We start from the raw sequence: 19,146 nt of genomic DNA on the forward strand, positions 1-19,146 counted from the left end.
TCATCAAATTTGGGAATTATCTGGCATTATTTCTTTAAATGTTCTTCTCTCTCCGTTCCTTCTGGAATTCCCATTATTCTGTGAAGTTGGCCTTACTGGTGTTCGGCTAATAATTGGACAGAGATTTCCTTAAATTTCTTGAAGCAGGGATCCCTGGGTGGCTCAGAGGTTTAGTGCCTGCCTTTGGCGCAGGGCGCGATCCTGGAGTCTCGGGATCGAGTCCCACGTCGGGCTCCCGGTATGGAGCCTGCTTCTCCCTCCTCCTGTGTCTCTGCCTCTCTCTCTCTCTCTCTCTCTCTCTCTCTGTATATCATAAATAAATAAATAACTCTTTAAAAAAATTTTCTTGAAGCAATAAGATTCCCAGCCTTTGACATGAGGTTATGTGTGTGTGTTTGGTCATAACTTCAATGCTACAACAGGTAGTTTATGACTCTGCTTTGCCCTTAGTTTCATGCTTGTACAAAGTCTCAAGGTCAGTCAGAAGTGAGAGATTGGTGGGGTACCTGGGTGGCTCAGCAGTTGAGCGTCTGCCTTTGGCTCAGGGTGTGATCCCAGGGTCCTGGGATGGAGTCCCACATCGGGCTCCCCGCAGGGAGCCTGCTTCTCCTTCTGCCTGGTCTCTGCCTCTCTGTGTGTCTCTCATGAATAAATAAATAAATAAAATCTTAAAAAAAAAAAAAAAGAAGTGAGAGATTGGGGCCTCTCGGGTGTTTCTTAGACATGTTCACAGCCCTGTACACGCAGGTGTCCTCTGGAGTTCCAAGAATGAGTCAGAGAATATCAGAGCCCTCTGTGGACATCTCGTTCCCCAGCTTTGCCTTTCAAGTTCTTTGGTCGGCTTCTGGTTAGCTCCAACTGGTATTGCTACTTCTTGCAGCTATGATGTTGAACCATCACAACTGGTTTTTTTTCTTTCAACGAATGCCCCGGGGATAGCCTGTTTGCTTAGAATAAGCTCTGAGTCAGTTCAAATAAAAACAAGCCCTAAGACTGGAGATTTTTAAGGAGCTACCAGACATATCACATGGTGACAGTTTTCTGTGTTGAGGATTTGGGGGCAAGTTCAACCCTATTCTAGCCCCTCTAATGGCTTATAGCCTGGTGGCTTTCATAGCTACTATAGTTTCAAGTCTACTATAAAGATAAAGAGAGGAGGGGTGAGAAGAGAGTAAGCTAAAAATGCCAGAAATCCTTCGTTCTTACCTAGTTTCAGTCATTTTTCTACAATAAATCCTTTTAGCAAGACTTTGGTGAATTTCTAGAGTTCTAAAACAGTTGATTTTGACCATTTATTTGCCAGTGCTTTTGATGCTTTTACAGAGGAACAGATTTTCAGAGACCTTTACTCTATGGAAGTGCTTCTACCTGTATTCATTTTCCCACAAAAGAAATCAGGATAAACCAATCTAATAAAAATCGCAACACAGAGAGCAATTCTTAAACTATCTTGGGTAGATTATAGGGTAGAGTAAGTACACAAATATGTTGATTTTGTTGGGAACTAGGATTCTCACTGCAAAGAAAGGAAGGTACAAATACAGGAGGACAAAGATGTAGCAGTATTGGATGAAGTTGGATTGGTCATATTAATAGTAGCATATGATCTCTAAAAATGCATATATTTTTTAAGAGTTCATGATTTTTGCTCTGTTCATCAGAAGGGCTTAGAAGCGATGATACACAGCAAACACAACTGGCACTCAGTTTATCTGAAATTCAATGCCCCATTAGAAAAAAAAAAAAGGAATATTTGGAGACATGATTGATCCTGGGCAGAGAGGCAGGGAAAATAGAAGGTGAGCCTGAAACACATTTTGTGCCAAAAAGCAAAGAGGAGAAGACAAAGACTTGCAATGACATGGATGGGCCTAGAGAGTATGATGCTGAATGAAGTAAGCCAGAGAAAGACAAATACCATATGATCTCACTCATATGTGGAATTTAAGAAACAAAACAAATGAATAAAGAAAACAGAGACAAACCAAGAAAGAGGCTCTTCACCATAGAGAAAAAACTGATGGTCACCAGAGAGAAGGCTGGTGAGAGGATGGGGGAGACAGGTGATGGGATTGCACTTGTCCTGATGAGCACCAGGTGACGTAGGAAAGTGTTGAATCACTATATTGTACACCTGAAACTAATACCACACTGCATGTTAACTACAGTGGAATTAAAATAAAAAATAAGAGAGACGCCTGGATGGGTCAGTGGTTGAGCATCTGCCTTCAGCTCAGGGAGTGACCCCAGGGTCCTGGGATCGAGTCCCACATCGGGCTCCCCTCAGGGAGCCTGCTTCTCCCTCTGCCTGTGTCTCTACCTTTCTCTGTGTGTCTCTCATGAATAAATACATAAATTTAAAAATAAATAAATAAAAATCTGATGAAAGTAATAGACACCTTCTTGAGAAAATACACATACACACATATCATTTTAAGGGGTTCATGGATGCCTGAAATCCATTCATGCACCAAGTGTAGAGTGTCTAACTTACAGTCCAGATTGGAAAAATAAAGTTACGAAGTTAATTCAAATCATTTTGTAGATACAAATATGCTAGAAATCATTCATAGCAGCCAATTAAAAGAATAACGATTTGTTTCTTGTTTTAGCAGTCTGTGGCAAGGTTGGGATTGAAAGCCAAACAAACCTTGGATTCTAAAGCAGAGCAGCCACTACATGTTGGCAGCTTCTATCCAATTGATCTGATCAGAAAATCTTGGGCAAATCGTGAATTCTTCAGGCTAACTGCCGTTTCTTCATCCACTTCAACAACTTCACCTTCCTGGATGGTAGCAGGGAAAAAAAAACACATATTAAGAAAAGCCACTTTAATCTCAATAAAGAAAAACATGCAAAGACTTTACTAAGGAGTGACATTTCTGGAGAAAAGACTATGCCTTCTGATATGATATTCTCTTTTCTTTTTCTAAAAGATTTTATTTATTTATTCATGACAGACACAGAGAGAGAGAGAGAGAGAGAGAGAGAGAGAGGCAGAGACACAGGCAGAGGGAGAAGCAGGCTCCATGCAGGAAACTTGATGTGGGACTCGATCCTAGGTCTCCAGGATCACACTCCGGGCAGAAGGCCGCACTAAACCGCTGAGCCACCGGGCTGCCTGATATTCTCTCTCTCTCTCTCTCTCTCTTTTTTTTTTTTTTTTTTTTTGTCTTTAAGATTTTATTTACTTATAATCAGTTTTCTTCGGTGGCAAAGCAAAAAAAAAAAAAAAAGTCATACACAGGAGTGCCTGGGTGGCTCAGTTGGTTAAACGGCTAACTCTTAATTTTGGCCCAGGTCATGATCACCAGGTTGTGAGTTCAAGCCCCATATTGGGGTTCCAAACTAGGTATGGAACCTACTAAGAAAAAAATAATAATAACACCACACATTATACTATATATATATATATATATATACACACACACACACACACACCCCATACACACATATATGAAATTTGTGATAAAAGTGAGAAAGTATTTGCCAATTAATAATTATGGGTTAATTTTGTGTCTGGAATGGGGATAGATGGAAAGAGAGGGTTTTTTCTCTGCATTTGGCTCATTTCAACTAATTTATGTTAGTAATAATATTAATAATGATGATAAAAGTGATAGGTCACATTTAAGGGGAGTCTACCATGTGCCAGATCCTAAAAACCAACAAAAAATTTTTTTGAAAGAAAGAAAGCTAAAAGATTAACGGAAATGTCACAAGGAAGCAGGAGGCAGCTTGCAGTGACTCGCGCTGGCCAACCAATGGCACCGTGGGCACCAAAATAAGCAATGATGGGGGCACCTGGCTGGCTCAGTTGGTGGAACATGGAAGTCTTGGTCTCAGGGTTGTGGGTTCAAGCCCCACGTTGGCTATAGAGATTACTTGTTTTTTTTTATTTTATTATTATTTATTTTTGATAGCCATACAGAGAGAGAGAGAGAGGCAGAGACACAGGCAGAGGGAGAAGCAGGCTCCATGCACCGGGAGCCTGACGTGGGATTCGATCCCGGGTCTCCAGGATCGCGCCCTGGGCCAAAGGCAGGCGCCAAACCGCTGTGCCACCCAGGGATCCCTAGAGATTACTTGTAAATAAAATCTTAAAAAAAAAAATAAAACACTGAAAAAAGGTGAACCTGGATCTAAATCATAAGTAAACAATTAGGTACATGTAAACGGGGGTTTCTCCACCTTGGCACTGCTGATGTTTTGGGCTGGGTAATCCTTTGTTGTGGGGATGCTTCTGTGGACTGCAGGATGTTCAGAAGCCCATCTGGCCTCTCCGCATCACATGCCCAAGGTATGTGGCTACAGACTGTATACTGTGTCCCCCCAAAATCCTTATGTGGCTATCCTAATCCCCAAACTGATGGCATCAGGAGGTGGGGGCATTTGGAGGTTATTAGGTCATGGGTACAGTCCTCATGAATGGGAATTTTGTCCTTTATAAAAGGGGCCCTACACAGCTCTCTTCATCTGAGTAACTATAGCAAAACGACAGGTGTCTATGCACCATGGAGCAAGCCCTTCACAGACACTGAGCACCTGCCAGCCGCAGCCCGGAAGTCCCAGCCTCCAGGACCGTGAGAAACAAATATCTGATCTTATGAGCCATGCAGCCCATGTTATTTTCCCGTCTCAATCCCAAAGAATTAACACTGCGCTCCATCAGCAGTAACATTACCAAATTTTCCCCTAGGGGGCCAAATTACACAAACTGAGAAATGCATTCTACAAGCCAGAGTGGGCTCTTCCAAAAAGTCAATGTTGCGTGAGCGGGGCGGGGAAACAAAAGCAGGGGAGGAGTTTTCTGTTTTACAGCAAGGGAGACTAGAGATACCAAGGGCCAACTGTAGTTGATAAATCTTGATTGGATCTTGGATTTAAAAAAAAAAAACTTGGGGTGCCGGGGTGCCTCGGTCAATTAAGGGTCTGGCTCTTGACTTTGGCTCAGATCATGATCTCAGGGTCTTGGGATCGTGCCCTGTAGCCTCTTCACTCAGTAGGGAGTCAGTCTGAGATTCTCCCTCTCCCTCTGCCCCTCCCCACTCTCTCTCTCTCTCTCAAATAAATAAATAAAACCTTTGAAAAAACTAAAAGAAAAACTTCTATAAAAGTCAGATGGTGAAGATTTGGGGAAATTTGAATATGCACTATATATATTAGTGATACTAAGTGATTATTCACTTTTTTAGATGTAATAATAGTATTGTTGTCACTCAGGAAAACCTTTATTCTGATCTTGGGACATACATGCTAAACTACTTAAGGGAGCAGGATCATGTTCATTGAAACTTGCTTCCAAATGGCTGGGCAGAAAGTAAAGTGTGTGGGGCAGGAGGACAGGTGAGGAAGAGAGAGACAGAGAGAGGGAGAGAGAAAGTCCAAATGTTGGTAAAATGCTGATGAGCTTCGTGGAAGCCCATAGGGGTGTTCATAGTTAGTATTCACCCAACTTCTTGGTAAGCTTGAAACTTTTCAAAATAAGTCAAGGAAATACAATCAAAATATATAATATATGATAAAAATCATAGAGAAAAAAGCATTAGACAAGGAGGCTGGAAATCACCGAGGGAGAGGAGGTCGTAGAGGAGAGAAGACCCCAGGGAAGCGAAGTAGGTTGAGAAAAGTCAGGGAGTGTGAATCCCGGAACCTCCAGAAGAAGTTGTTTCAACAATACAAAGGGCTGCCGGGCAGCTCAGTAAGATGCCAACAGAAAATGCAACAAACATTGGCTTTGGCAAGACAGAGGTCTACGGTGACCTTGACGAAATGGGGGAGGACGGGAGCCCGACTGATGTGGTTTGTGGGAAGGACAGCATTGAGCAAGGGGAGCACACAAATAGATGGTCCTAAAGAGGAGCTTTGTGTGGGGATGGGAACAGAAACGTGAGGCAAGAGCCAGAAGGGGAATGGCTAGGAGCATGTTCTTGCCCTGCTTGTGATTCTGGAGGGGAGTGATGGGAGGATGGGTCTCCGTGGTTGAGGGAAGGACTGAGTAGCCTGGGGGGGGGGGGGGGGGCAGGGTGTGGACGTCACCCGTCACCCCTGAGGGGCTGAGGGGCGGCGGCATCCTCAGAGCAAGTGGAAGGGTGGCCTGGGTGGAATGAGGGGCTAGACTCCTCTGGATGCACCTGTCTTCTCCAGGGATCACCACCCAAGGCACCATGGGCTGAGGAGGAGCTGCTGGAGGTCTAAGGAGGAGAGAGAGGTGAAGTCGAAGCTCAGCAGGTAGCAACCTAAGTTTGGAGGAAGGCGCTGGATAGTCCGGCCATGTTGCCAGCTCAGTTGTGGACAATGAGTGGGTTCCATCAAAGTGCGAGATCATTTCCTCCCACAACAAGCTACCGTTTGGGCTCAGGTGCAGAGTGAGAGGATAGCTGGGGTCTGCCAGGGGTGTCAGATTTCTTTCATCTTTATTGAAAGCCCAGGATCCAAACCTCTTTCCTCTATTTCCTATGTGTGGATCCCCTTCCCCATTATAACAGTCTCCCTGAAGAGCACGACCCTCCTCCCACCAGACAAGCTCCCACCGCCAGATACTTGCTTCGCAGTGTCCCATGCAGACGGGAAGGAGCGCGTGACCCAGGGCAGCCAATCAAATGCACTGATTCAAGTTTGGGGTCGGAGCCCAAGAAGACACAGAGTTGGGGGCTGCAGAATGGTGTCAGCGGTGGCAACCAGGCCAGTGGTCGCCTCCCGTGAGCAGTGAACCATGTCCCTGCAGCCTTTACCCTCCTGCCCCCCAGATGGTAGCAGAGACCTCTTCTCCAAGGTGGGTTCTATGCCAGACCTTTGCTTGTGGTTCTCACCCCATAACCTCCAAGCTGGTTCTCCAGCTCTCCCAGAAACTCTGTGAGCCAACCAGCGTCTACGCAGCGCAGATGGCTACATTTATACAATGATATGTCTGTGATAATAAAACCGCGAGGTTCACCGACAGATTGAGCGAGCAAGTTCAATTTCCTATAACTAGTGTGTTTTGCGGCCTAAATGAACAAACACGCCTGCCGTGGTAATGATGTTTTACACGTTTTATGGGTATCTGAAGCCTTGTGGTGAAAGCTTACATTCCTGTGAGATTAGCCAGGAACAAAAAAACCTCTTGTACTCTAACAGATGGCTATCTCACAGAACCTCTTCGGTTCCTTCTCCAAGAATGCCAGTAAACACACTGAGAGAAATTGCCGTCGTGATGACAAGGAAGCAGGCATGTATTGTCTAATCATAAATTAGATCTCCGCTGAACACCTGGCTGGTCTCCAAAACCCCTAACTCCTTCTTCCTTCTCTAAGATGACAATAGCCGGAACAACTCTCACGTCCTCACACAATTCTGGTAAGAATGTGTTTCCTTTATAGCCTTCTCATCAAATACTCTTGTGACCAATAGTTTCTTTTGATTCAATTTTTAAAAAAGATTTTATTTATGTATTCATGAGAGACAAAGGCAGAGGAAGAAGCAGGCTCCCTGTGGAGAGCCCAATGCGGGACTCGATCCCAGACCCCAGGATCACACCCTGAGCCAAAGGCAGATGCTCAACCAGTGAGCCACCCAGGCGTCCCTTTCTTTTGATTTTAAAGGAAGCTGATTACTGAATATAAGCTGAATTTTATAATTTTGGGTCAACGTTACTAGCAATTGTCCCTTCTTTGCCATCTCTTCCCCCCTTCTTTCTTTCCTTCCTTATTGTCTCTTTACATTGGCTAGAACCTTCTGATCATCATTAAGTAGCAGGAGCAAGGGGCACCTGGGAGCTCAGTAGGTTGAGCATCTGACTCTCGATTTCGGCTCAGGTCATGATCTCAGGGTTATAAATAAATAAATAAATAAATAAATAAATAAATAAATAAAATCTTCAAAGAAGAAGTGAGGCAAATGAAGAATGCCAGCCTCCCAAGAATTTGAAGATTGAGTCTGGGTCTGAAGCCCCACAAGTAATTCTTGAGAGCCAAGTCGGTGCTGGAGTTTTGATGGTAGCTAATCTAAAGCCTGTCTAGGGTATTCCACAGCTATTGAACTTCATGAGTTCCATTTTTGTAGTAATCTTTGAGGGTAGTAATGATATTTTTCTGTTTGTATAATGTCAATCATTTGGTCAATGAAGATGGACCTTAGATTAAATTCAACAACATAAGTTTTAGTTAAGAAAAAATGTTTTAACTGAGTTTTAAAAAACTTCAATTTAAAAATTGAAGCTTTGTAAAATAACTTTTTCTCACTTATACAAAAATTATAGTTAGCAGGGTGAGGGCAGAGAAGAGCATTCCAAATGGAGAAACTGGAGAGCCAAGGGGAGTAAGTGCCAGGTTTTTCTCTGGACTGGTTTTCTTCCAAAGGGCATTTCTGTCCAGGGTAATGTGACTGTGCTTGCTGGGCTCCAAGTAACCTACTTTATAGGTACAGGGCAGAGGATCAGAAGGAAACTAAGTGTGAACCTTAGATCTGCCCTCGCTTGTTGGGTTACTTTGCTAAGTCACCAAGCGCCAGGAATGTTTCTTGTCATGGATCAGTCCATCCATCCATCATCCACCCATCCTTCATCCACCTGTCCTTCATCCACTCATCCTTCATCCATCCATCCATCCATCCATCCATCCATCCATCATTCATCCATCATCCATCATCCATCCATCCTTCTCTCCATCCATCCATTCTTTTCTCCTTCTATCCATCCATCCATCCATCCATTCATCACCCACCCATCCCTCTATCCCTCCATCCATTAATCCATCCATCATCCATCCAATATTTAAAGAGTGATTACTACCTACATACACTATTTTAGATACTGGGAATACCTGCATAAAGAGACAATGTTCCTGCTTACTATGTAGTGGAGAAATGTAATATGTAAGCAAATAAATAAATAAAAAGGCAATTTCACACTGTGATTAGTTCTATTTAACAAACCACGGTAGGGCGGGAACATGTGGCATGGTGAGGACATGGATGCAGTTGAGGATGCTCCTAGTTGAGGTGGTGGGGTAAAACTTCTCAGAGGAGGTGATGTGGGAACTCAGAATGTGTCTCTGTGCTAATGAGAAGGAATCAGCCAGGTGAAAGGCGAAGAACAGTGTTGGGGGGACCAGAAAACCCTGAAAAGAAGAAAGGCACAGCATGGTACAGGCCAGAAGGAGGGCCAGTGCGTTGGAGCTTCAATGAAGGTGTGGGGAAGCTGTAGGGCATGGCGTAGGGGAGCTTGGGGGGCATGTTTTCCAGTGGACTTCCTCCTTGGCTTTCCTGGAACTTGTCCAGTTTACACGACTCTGCGAGCCCTTTATTTTTATTTATTTTTTTTAAAGATTGATTGATTGATTGATTGATTGATTCAGAGAGAGTGAAGAGAGAGGCAGAGACACAGGCAGAGGGAGAAGCAGGCCCCATGCAGGAAGCCAGATGTGGGACTCGATCCCGGGTCTCCAGGATCAAACCCCGGGCTGCAGGCGGCGCTAAACCACTGCGCCACCGGGGCTGCCCTGTGTGAGCCCTTTAAAATGGATCCTGCCTCTTTTCTTTTCAACGGTATTTGGGTTCAGACAGCAAATTATACAGTTGCTTCCCTTTAGGGCCACAGCAAGGGCTTTGAGTATTTCCTCAGTGCAGGGAGATGCCATTGAAGGTTTTAGGCAGGAGAATCGAGGACCTCATATGGGTGCTTCCTGTAGCTACAGCAGAGTTTTCTCCACGTCTGAAATAAGACATAGCTGCTCCCATGGGTCTGGCCTCTATTTCCAGGGATCTGCAAGATGATCCACATGGGTGTGATTTTGTATTAAATCTAAAATGGTTGAGGGGCACCTAGGGGGCTCAGTAGGCTAAGCAATCTGCTCTTGATTTCAGCTCAGGTCATGATCTCAGGGTAATGGGATCAAGCCCATTACCTGTCAGGCCCTGCAATCAATGTGGAGTCTGCTTGAGATTCTCTCTCTCTCTCCCTCTGCCCCTCCCCCCCTGCTTGCTCGCTCTCTCTCTTTCAAAATAAAAATAAATAAATAAAATCTTTAAACCTACAATGGTTGAACCATGCCCCGCGTGGCTGATGTATGTTCCACGGATTGGGGCTAGCGTGCGGGTGCAGAGGTCAGATCATAGCCAGTAGGGCTGGTGTACCAGGTGTCCTTCCTTGCCACTCTGGAAAACTGTGTGGAGGTTCCTCAAAGAGTTAAAAATAGACCTGCCCTATGACCCAGCAATAGCACTGTTGGGGATTTACCCCAAAGATACAAATGCAGTGAAACGCCGGGACACCTGCACCCCGATGTTTCTAGCAGCAATGTCCACAATAGCCAAACTGTGGAAGGAGCCTCGGTGTCCATCGAAAGATGAATGGATAAAGAAGATGTGGTTTATGTATCCAATGGAATATTCCTCAGCCATTAGAAATGACAAATACCCACCATTTGCTTCAACGTGGATGGAACTGGAGGGTATTATGCTGAGTGAAGTAAGTCAATCGGAGAAGGACAAACATTATATGGTCTCATTCATTTGGGGAATATAAATAATAGTGAAAGGGAATAGAAGGGAAGGGAGAAGAAGTGTGTGGGAAATATCAGAAAGGGAGACAGAACATAAAGACTCCTAACTCTGGGAAACGAACTAGGGGTGGTGGAAGGGGAGGAGGGCGGGGGGTGGGGGTGAATGGGTGACGGGCACTGAGGGGGGCACTTGATGGGATGAGCACTGGGTGTTATTCTGTAAGTTGGCAAATTGAACACCAATAAAAAATAAATTTATTATAAAAAAAAAAAAAACAGAGCCTCGATGAAGAGGCTTCTGGAAATGTTTGCTGCCTGAGTGAATAAAGGGACGGAAGAGTGGAAGACTTGGCCTGGGCCAGGTCCTCAGGCCTCAGTTTATCGGGGTTAGGATGCACCTGACAGGAACCCAGCCCTTAGGGACGCTAGTCCTCTGCACAGCTCTCAGCCTTGCCCCTGGCTTGGGGTTTGGCCTCCTCTTCCTCTGGACCACTGGGCCTCCTAGTACACACACCTTCTCTCCCTCCGTCTGTCCTGGGGTGTCATCCTGCGGCCCGGGCACAGCACAGCTCTTGGTCTTTGGCCTGAGCGCAACTAGGAAGCCAGCCAGCCTGCCAGCCAGCCAGGTTATATTTAGATTTCTGCCACCACCTGACGGGGTCATCTGTGAGTCAGGGCACAGAGGTAGCTGTGGCATTTCGGGAGTAAGCTGAGGCAGGACCAGGGCAGCGAGGAAGTGGGTGGGGAAGTGGGGGCTCGTCTAAGTGAGTCACAGGGCAAGGATGAGAATGTGTGGCTTCCATGGAACCCAGGGAGAGGAGGTCAGACCCCAGGCTGCTGCTGGTTTGCAGTCTCCAGCAAAGCTGCCCCGGGCACAGGCACTTGAGTTGCGGACACCGTGACTCCATCGACGGCACCGCGGGCACCCACGGGTGCTCCCACGCAAGTGCCGGCTTAACTTTTCCAGAAAGTCCCGAGCTGTTTTCCCGAGGGCTGGCTCTGGTTTCTGTGCTTGCCGGGAGAGCACGAGGGGGCTGCTTCGCTGCGTCCCCACCAGCGTGTGCACAGCCAGGTGCCCTCCGCTCAGCCACTTGGCCACCGTGCAGATCCCTCACTGAGGGTCGCTTTGTATCCCTGTGGTCACTCAGGGTGGCGAGGGGATGCCCATGGGCGTGTTTCTGGGTTGATGATACATCCCTTCAAATATTTTTTCCATCTTGTTTTCTTATTGTGAAGTTATTTGTTTATTTATTTATTTGTTTGTTTATTTATTAGCAAAGGAGAGCTTGAGCAGGGGTGGGGGGAAGAGGCAGATGGAGAGGAAGATGCAGACGCCCCGCTGAGCAGGGAGCCCAATGCAGGGACTCAACCCCAGGACCCCGGGATCATGGCCCAAGTGGAAGGCAGAAGCGTCACCCACTGAGCCCCCTGGGCGCCCCTTAGAGTCTTTCAAATACTTCATACACAAAGCTTTATCCAATATTTGACTTTCCAATATTCTCTTCCAATCTGTTGTCTATCTTTTCAATTCTCCTAACCGTGTCCTCGGAAGAGACGTTCTCATTCTGAGCAAGTCCAACGTATGGATTTGGTTTTCTACAGATAGCACAGGAGCCAAGAAATCTTTGCTGAACCAAAAGGTCACAAAGATTTTGTGCTAAGTTCATCAGTTTCATGTCCTACGTTTTAGTTCTGTGATCCATCTCGAGTACTTTGGTTTTGTTTTGTTTGTGTGGTTCTTGACATCCTACAGTTTCCACGCTATTCGTTGAGAAGACCGTCCTTTCCTTCTGCACTGAATCACCTTCGCTCCTTTGCTGAAAACCAACCATCCACATGCGATCCATGTACTGGGTCACGGGCCCCCGGCTTTCAAGTACCTGCATTCAAATCCCATCACTGTCAGTTATTAGCCTAACCTCCCCTAGATACAGATATGCCACGCAGTGCCTCAGCCCTCTCATGTGTAACAGTGACTCGCTAATGATTCTTACTGGAAGCGTTGTGGGGGTGACTAAATGAGGTAATCACATTAAGTTTCTGGAATACTGAGTAGACACACAGTAAATACTAGCTGCAATTTTTATCTCCACTTTTCAGGGGATGTAAGGTGAGCTTCAAGTCGTAAATTGCTCTCCTAAGTGAGCGTTCAGAAGTGGTACGGGACATTTCCAGGTGACGCACCACAGGAGTGTGACCCCAGATCTCAGAGCCTCCATCACTCACATCATCTATCCTGTACATTTTTTAAAATATTTTTTCAAAGATTCTACCTATTTATTCATAAGAGACACAGAGAGAGAGGCAGAGACACAGGCAGAGGGAGAAGTAGGCTCCCTGCAGGGAACCTGATGTGGGACTGGATCCCAGGACCCCAGGATCACACCCTGAGCCGAAGGCAGATGCTCAACCACTGACCCCCCAGGCATCCCTTGATACTGTGATTATGATGGGACTTGGTGGTTTTCTTCATGTTTCTTGTGTTTGGGGTTCATTGAGCTTTGGGGGCCTGTGAGTTTGTAGTTTTTATGAAATTTGTAAACTTGCATCCATTACTTCTTGGAATTTTTTTTTTTTTTTTTGGTGCCTCTTCCATTTGGGACTCCAGCACACACATCATAGGCTTCTCAGAGTTATCTCACACTCGGCATTCATATATTTTCAGCCTTTACTTCTCTGTGTTCTGCTGTGGACAGCTCCTCTTACCATGTCAAGGTCACTGATTTTAGATAATTTCTGTGTTATCTAATCAAAGGATTCCATTCAGTGTTATTTGTCATCTCTAGAGGCATGGCTTGGGTCATGGATGTGGGTTCTCCATATCTATTTAACATGCATTTGCCCCTAATTCCACCACTGCTGCCATTTCTGGGCCTGTTTCTGTCATTGGTTTGTGCCTCTTTCCCATGTTGATGTAAAATTATTTTTTTTTTTACATATTAAGGAAAATAACTCTTGTCACATAGCACAGATATTTCTCACAATTTTTTGTTTGTGTTTTCTGTTCCCTATCCCTGAAATGAAACTCACTCTTTTTTTTTTTTTTTTAATTTATTTATGATAGTCACAGAGAGAGCGAGAGAGAGGCAGAGACACAGGCAGAGGGAGAAGCAGGCTCCATGCACCGGGAGCCCGACGTGGGACTCGATCCCGGGTCTCCAGGATCGCGCCCCGGGCCAAAGGCAGGCGCCAAACCGCTGCGCCACCCAGGGATCCCATGAAACTCACTCTTATTCTTGCTCCAATCTCCCTTTCCTGGCTCCATTTTCCTTCAATAATCCTTAGTACCACCCAACACATTATATAATATCTGTGTTGTCTCCTCACTAAAAAACAAGCTGTATAATGGTAGAGATTTATCTGTTTTATTTACTGCAATATCCCCCTGCCAAACATCAGGAGCAGAGCACATCCTAAGTGTCTCTAATAAATATATTTTGGGAGGAAAAAAAAAGTTAATCTTGTTTCCATTATTTTTGTTTTCATTAAAATCAATCACCTTTAGAAAGTCTTGCTCATTTCAAGAATACTTGATTTAATTTTTACATTTAAATGTTAAAGCCTCTGATCCTTAAAAAAAAAGCCTCTGATCCTTTTGTAGTTCATAAATGTGATGATTATGTGTTCACGCCACTGTGTGACATATGCCGCCCTCAAACCTTGTTACGACCGCGGCACATTACCCATTTGATGTGAAAAAATAAAAAATAAAAAAATAAAATAAATAAATAAATATTAAAGCCTCTTTGATATGAATTTTGATGTGTGAAGCATGATTCTGGTTTTATTGGTGAATCTTCTTTCTTCTGCCTTGCTCCTGGCAGCCACCATTCTCCTTCCTGTCTCAACTAATTTGATTGCTCGAGGTTCTTCATAAAAGTGAAGTCACATGATATTGTCCTCTAGTGACTGGCTTAGTTCACTCGGCATAACGTCCTCAACATTCATCCGCGTTGTAGCAGGTGTTGGAATGTCCTTCCTTTCTCAGGTGGAATAATATTCCACTCCACGGATATAGACCACATTTTGTTTACCTGCTCCTCCGTCGGTGGACACTTGGGTTGTTTCCATGTCAGGGCTGGGGTAAAGAATGCTGCTATGAACACAGGTGCATGAATGTTTCTTGAGACCCTATTCTTTTTTTTAAAAGATTTTATTTATTTATTCATGAGAGACAGAGAGAGAGGCAGAGACACAGACAGAGGGACAAGCAGATTCCCTGCAGGGACCCCGATGTGGGACTTGATCCCAAGACCCGGGGTCACAACCTAAGCCGAAGGGAGATGCTCAACCACGAAGCCACCCAGGTGTCCCTGAGACCTTAGTCTTAATTCTTTGGGGTATATGCCTAGAATTATAATTGCTAGATAATGTGGTGGTTCTATTTTTAATATTTGGAGGAACTGCCACACCGTTTTCCAGAGCAGCTGCATCACTGTATGTGCCCACTGTCAGGACACAAGGATTCCAATTTCCTCACATCTTTTTTGACACATCATTTTCTGGGGGTTTTGTTTCGTTTTGTTTTTTAATAGTAACCATCCTAAATGGTGTGAAGGTATCTCACTGTGGTTTTTTGTTGTTTTCTTTTTTAAAGATTTAATTAATTAATTAATTACTCTGTAATTTATTTGTAAATAAATAAATTTATTTGTAAAGTAATAAATTATTACTCTGTAATAATTTATTTATTAATTAATTAATAAATTACTCTGTGTCATTAGAGACAGAGACACAGGGAGAGGGAGAAGCAGGCTCCATGCAGGGCACCCAACGAGGGACTCGATCCTGGGTCTCCAGGATCACACCCTGGGCCGAAGGCAGCGCTAAACCACTGAGCCACCTGGGCTGCCCCTGTTTTGTTGTTTTTTTAAGTAGGCTCCATGCTGGGCACGGGGCCCAACACAGGACTCGAACTCAGGAACCCCCACCCCATCCCAAAATCAAGACTTGGATGCTCAACCGACTGACTAAGCCACCCAGGCGGCTTTGATTCTCATTTCCCTAAATGATCAATGATGTCGAGAATCCTTTATGGGCTTATTGGCCATGTGTGTATCTTCTTGGGAGAAATGCCTATTCAATCTTCTCTCCATTTACAAATTGGGTAATTTGGTGTTTTTTGCGGTAGAACCAATGAGTTTTTAGTGGTTGGAATTTCTATTATTGTGCCAAGTGGAGTGAAACAGCGGGAAGAATAAGCACCGTACATGGTGAGAGGGAATGGAGAAGGGACTTCTGGCCAGGACCCCTTTCCTGGTCAGGGCTTTCAGCTCCAGCTGCACCTGCTGTCTCCTGACCCCGCCCAACCCCCCCGGACCCCCTCCCCCCTGGCTGAAGTGTCCAAGGTTCCGAAGGTTCCTGTGGGGAACCCCAGGTCAGTGGGGGGCAGGCACCTGCCACAGTCCCTCGCAGGGGTGAGGGCGCCACCTACCGGGGAGACTGAGAATTTGTCATTTCCCTGAGAATCCAGGCACCAGCTGGCCAGAGAGAGAGGGAGAGGCAGGGTTTGGCCTCCACCTGCCCGGCTCTATGGTTTTGAGACGATCTTCAGCTCTGTGGGCACTGAAGTGCCTCCTCCCCGCTCTCAGCTTTGGGGGTTTCAGGGCAGAGATCACGGGGGGCCAGAATGTCCCCCAGGCAGGAATTTTCTCACAGGGTCCTTTCTGGCTCCAGGTCTGGTCCACTGGCTTGGCATTCAGGGCCTCCCTGCTGTGGGGACCCGAGGCAACACCTGACTGAGAGGCCTTGCTGTCCACTCCAGCCCTGTGCCCTCGGAGGCTGCAGGGTCCAGCCTTGAATCCTGGCCTCACCTTCCCAGGCTCTCCCTGAAGCCAGCCCTGGGGTCTTCCACATCCAAGTTTCTCTGCAGAATTCAGCAGGGACTCAGGTCATGGTAACAACTGAATCCCGAAGGCTCCAGCACCTCCCGGAAATGTGGGGGCCCTTCCTCTTGGTCTGGAACTACTCCTGATGCCCAGCCTCTCCCAGAGGCTCCATTCACCTGTTCTTCTCTCTGACCCCTTCGCCTTGGCCCTGCCTTCTCTCACGTCAAGAAAACTTTGTTTCAGGGGAAAATCATGCACTGTGGAAATCCTGGAGGACACCCCCCCCCCCGCCCTCTGGGTTTTCTGGTCCCAGTTCCCTGTGAAGCACAGACACCTGGTGGCAACACAAAAAGAAATCTTGTCTGTAGAGATGGAAATGATGTCCTATGCTGTGCAGGGTGAATTGACTCTCTTCCTTGCCTCCCTAGCTCTGGGGAAAAACCAGTCTGCTGTACATTTGTGCATTCACTGCCATATTCCTCATCGATAAGTGTGTCTGTTCCTTGGATCTGCTTCCTTTTTCTTTCTTTCTTTCTTTTTTTTAAAATGACAGTATTATTGACTGTATTCCCTATGCTGTACTTTTCATCTCTGTGATGGGACTTTCTTTTCAACCTGTTAAACCATCTACTTGGTTCCCTCACTGATTAGCAAGTAGAATAAAATCCTCAACAGGCAGGGCTGCTGGAGAGCTCAGTGGGGTAAGCATCCAGCTCTTGGTTTCGGCTCAGGTCATGATCTCAGGGTTATGGGATTGAGCCCCACATGGGCTCTGTGCTCAGAGGGGAGTCTGCTTGAGATTCTGTCTCCCTCTCCCTCTCCCTCTGCTCTCTCTCTCTCTCTCTCTCTCTCTCTCTCAAACAAATAAATAAATAAATCTAAAAAAAATCTATAACAGGTGCTCATTTTTGTGTCTGCATGAGATTCATGATTTTTAGCTTTTGTTGAAAATTAAACACTCAACTGGGTAGGTCCCTGCACCCAGAAAGCCCAGCCCTCCGGCACCGAGACCCCAAGGGTCACAGCTGGGGACCCGTGCCTCTCCTTTATGTGCCCCGTGGGCTCCAGGAGAGACATCCTCTCTGGTTCCTGGTCCCCACAAGCTGCAGCACATGTGGCTGGTCAATAAGACCATGAAGGCGAAGCTGGGGTTTTTCTGCATGTTGGGGGAAGGGGCTTGCCCTGAAACTGACTGTTCTGCCCTAGAACAGCTCAAGGGCAGCTTGGCCATCCTTGCACTGGTCACGGGGTAAAATGGTTGGGTTTTCACGGTTTTGAAAACGCTTGAACCTTTTCCAAGAAAAATGTTGCTGTGGGGGGAAGGGGAGAGTTTGTGTTTCGTGGGGACAGAGTTCTGGGGACAGTCAGTGGCGACAGCGGCAGGACGGTGGGAATGTGTCGACACTCCTAAGCCACGTGCTTGCAGGAGTAAGAAGATAGATTTTACATCACGTGCATTTTACCATGATAAAAAAAAAAAATGAGAGCAAAGTGCTCATTTCAATGCTTTTTTGGGTGGACTTCTGTGGAGGAAGCTGAAACGGGCAAGATTTCACAGCTTCTCAGAAATGGAGCTTCTTATGCAGGTGATGTTTAAAAATAAACCTTCCTCCTCCCTCCATTTCCCCCCACCCCCAGCTTTCTACCCAACAGCACACAAGGACGTGGCCTACTATCCAGAAGGTTCCAGGGAGCAGCAGGGAGGCAATGACAGGGAGCACCAGGGTGAGGGGACACCAGTCTGTCCACGTGGCACCTGCTGTTGTCATGAAAGGGTTGCTTCGATGACTGAGGACAGAAAACTTCATGAGCTGGCCAGCAGGCCATGTGTGTATCTTCTTGGGAGAAATGCCTATTCAATCTTCTCTCCATTTACAAATTGGGTAATTTGGTGTTTTTTGTGGTAGAACCAATGAGTTTTTAGTGGTGTGTGGAGGTGTGGAGGGGGTGCTCAGTCCTGTTGCTGTGGTAGCTCTGGCTGTCAGAAGTCCAGAACAGGTCAGCAGGACCAGTTCCTCCTGGAGGCTCTAGGGGGGAATCAGCCGCTTCCTGCATCGTCCTGACCGCTCACTTCCCAGGTCACAGCTGCTGACTCTGACCTTCCCGCCTCCTTCTTGGGAGGTTGGGGACCCTGGCGGTCACCATGGCCCCACTTGGGTCAGCCAGTACAGTCTCATGTCTCAAAGTCCTTAACATACACCTGCAAAGTCCCTTTGCCCATATAAGGTGACATTCTCATGGGCTCTGGGGTTTGGAGACCTTCCTGTGAAATGTGGGGGTGAAGACAGGCCTGTTGGGACTCCCCATGCCCTCTCGTGGGGATCTTCACCTCCAGAAATGGGGACAGTGGGTGGGGACCCCCTCATCCGCAAGAGATGGCTGCCGCCTGCCCACCCACCCCCAAATACCCGCACACCAACCTTGCCTCTGGATTGGGGTGATCCCACCTCAGTGACCCCGGGGCAGGGGGCAGGAGGGCAAGGGGCCTGCCTGGCTGTGGTTGGGGATAACAGAGCAACTCCAGCAGGCTCAGTGAGGACCCCCAGTTCCCATGCGTGCTCTGGTCTCCCACACCCGTCAGAGCTCTTTGGAGACATGTCCTCGGGGCACTTGGGTGACTCAGCCAGGTCCTGGGATCAAGTCCCACATTGGGCTCCCTGCCCATCATCCCTATTTGTCCTTCTCCCTCTGCAGCTCCCCCTGCTTGTGCTCTCTCTCTCTCTCTGTCAAATAAACAAACATTGTTTAAAATAAATAAATAAAAACAAGTTCTTGTTTTTGTGATTTACAAACATGCCTGACATCCTCAGACAATTAAGAGAAAACAATTTAAGCCT

At 46.3% G+C, this 19,146-nt stretch overlaps 1 protein-coding gene and 1 non-coding gene across 2 annotated transcripts in view; one reads left to right on the forward strand and one right to left on the reverse strand.

Annotated features, from left to right (window-relative positions):
* The window catches only part of ZFP3 (ZFP3 zinc finger protein), an 87,371-nt gene that overhangs the window by 7,796 nt on the left and 60,429 nt on the right, over positions 1–19,146 (reverse strand). The window contains exon 4 of the transcript XR_011995877.1: positions 2,651–2,785. The gene's annotated coding sequence lies outside the window, so the exon portion shown is untranslated. The remainder of the gene's footprint in view (positions 1–2,650; positions 2,786–19,146) is intronic.
* On the forward strand, positions 14,071–14,174 carry LOC112925035 (small nucleolar RNA U13). The gene has a single exon (XR_003236011.1). It is a non-coding gene; the product is annotated as a small nucleolar RNA U13 (small nucleolar RNA).

This window comes from Vulpes vulpes, chromosome 12 (genome assembly GCF_048418805.1).
Source record: "Vulpes vulpes isolate BD-2025 chromosome 12, VulVul3, whole genome shotgun sequence".
NCBI lineage: Eukaryota > Metazoa > Chordata > Mammalia > Carnivora > Canidae > Vulpes > Vulpes vulpes.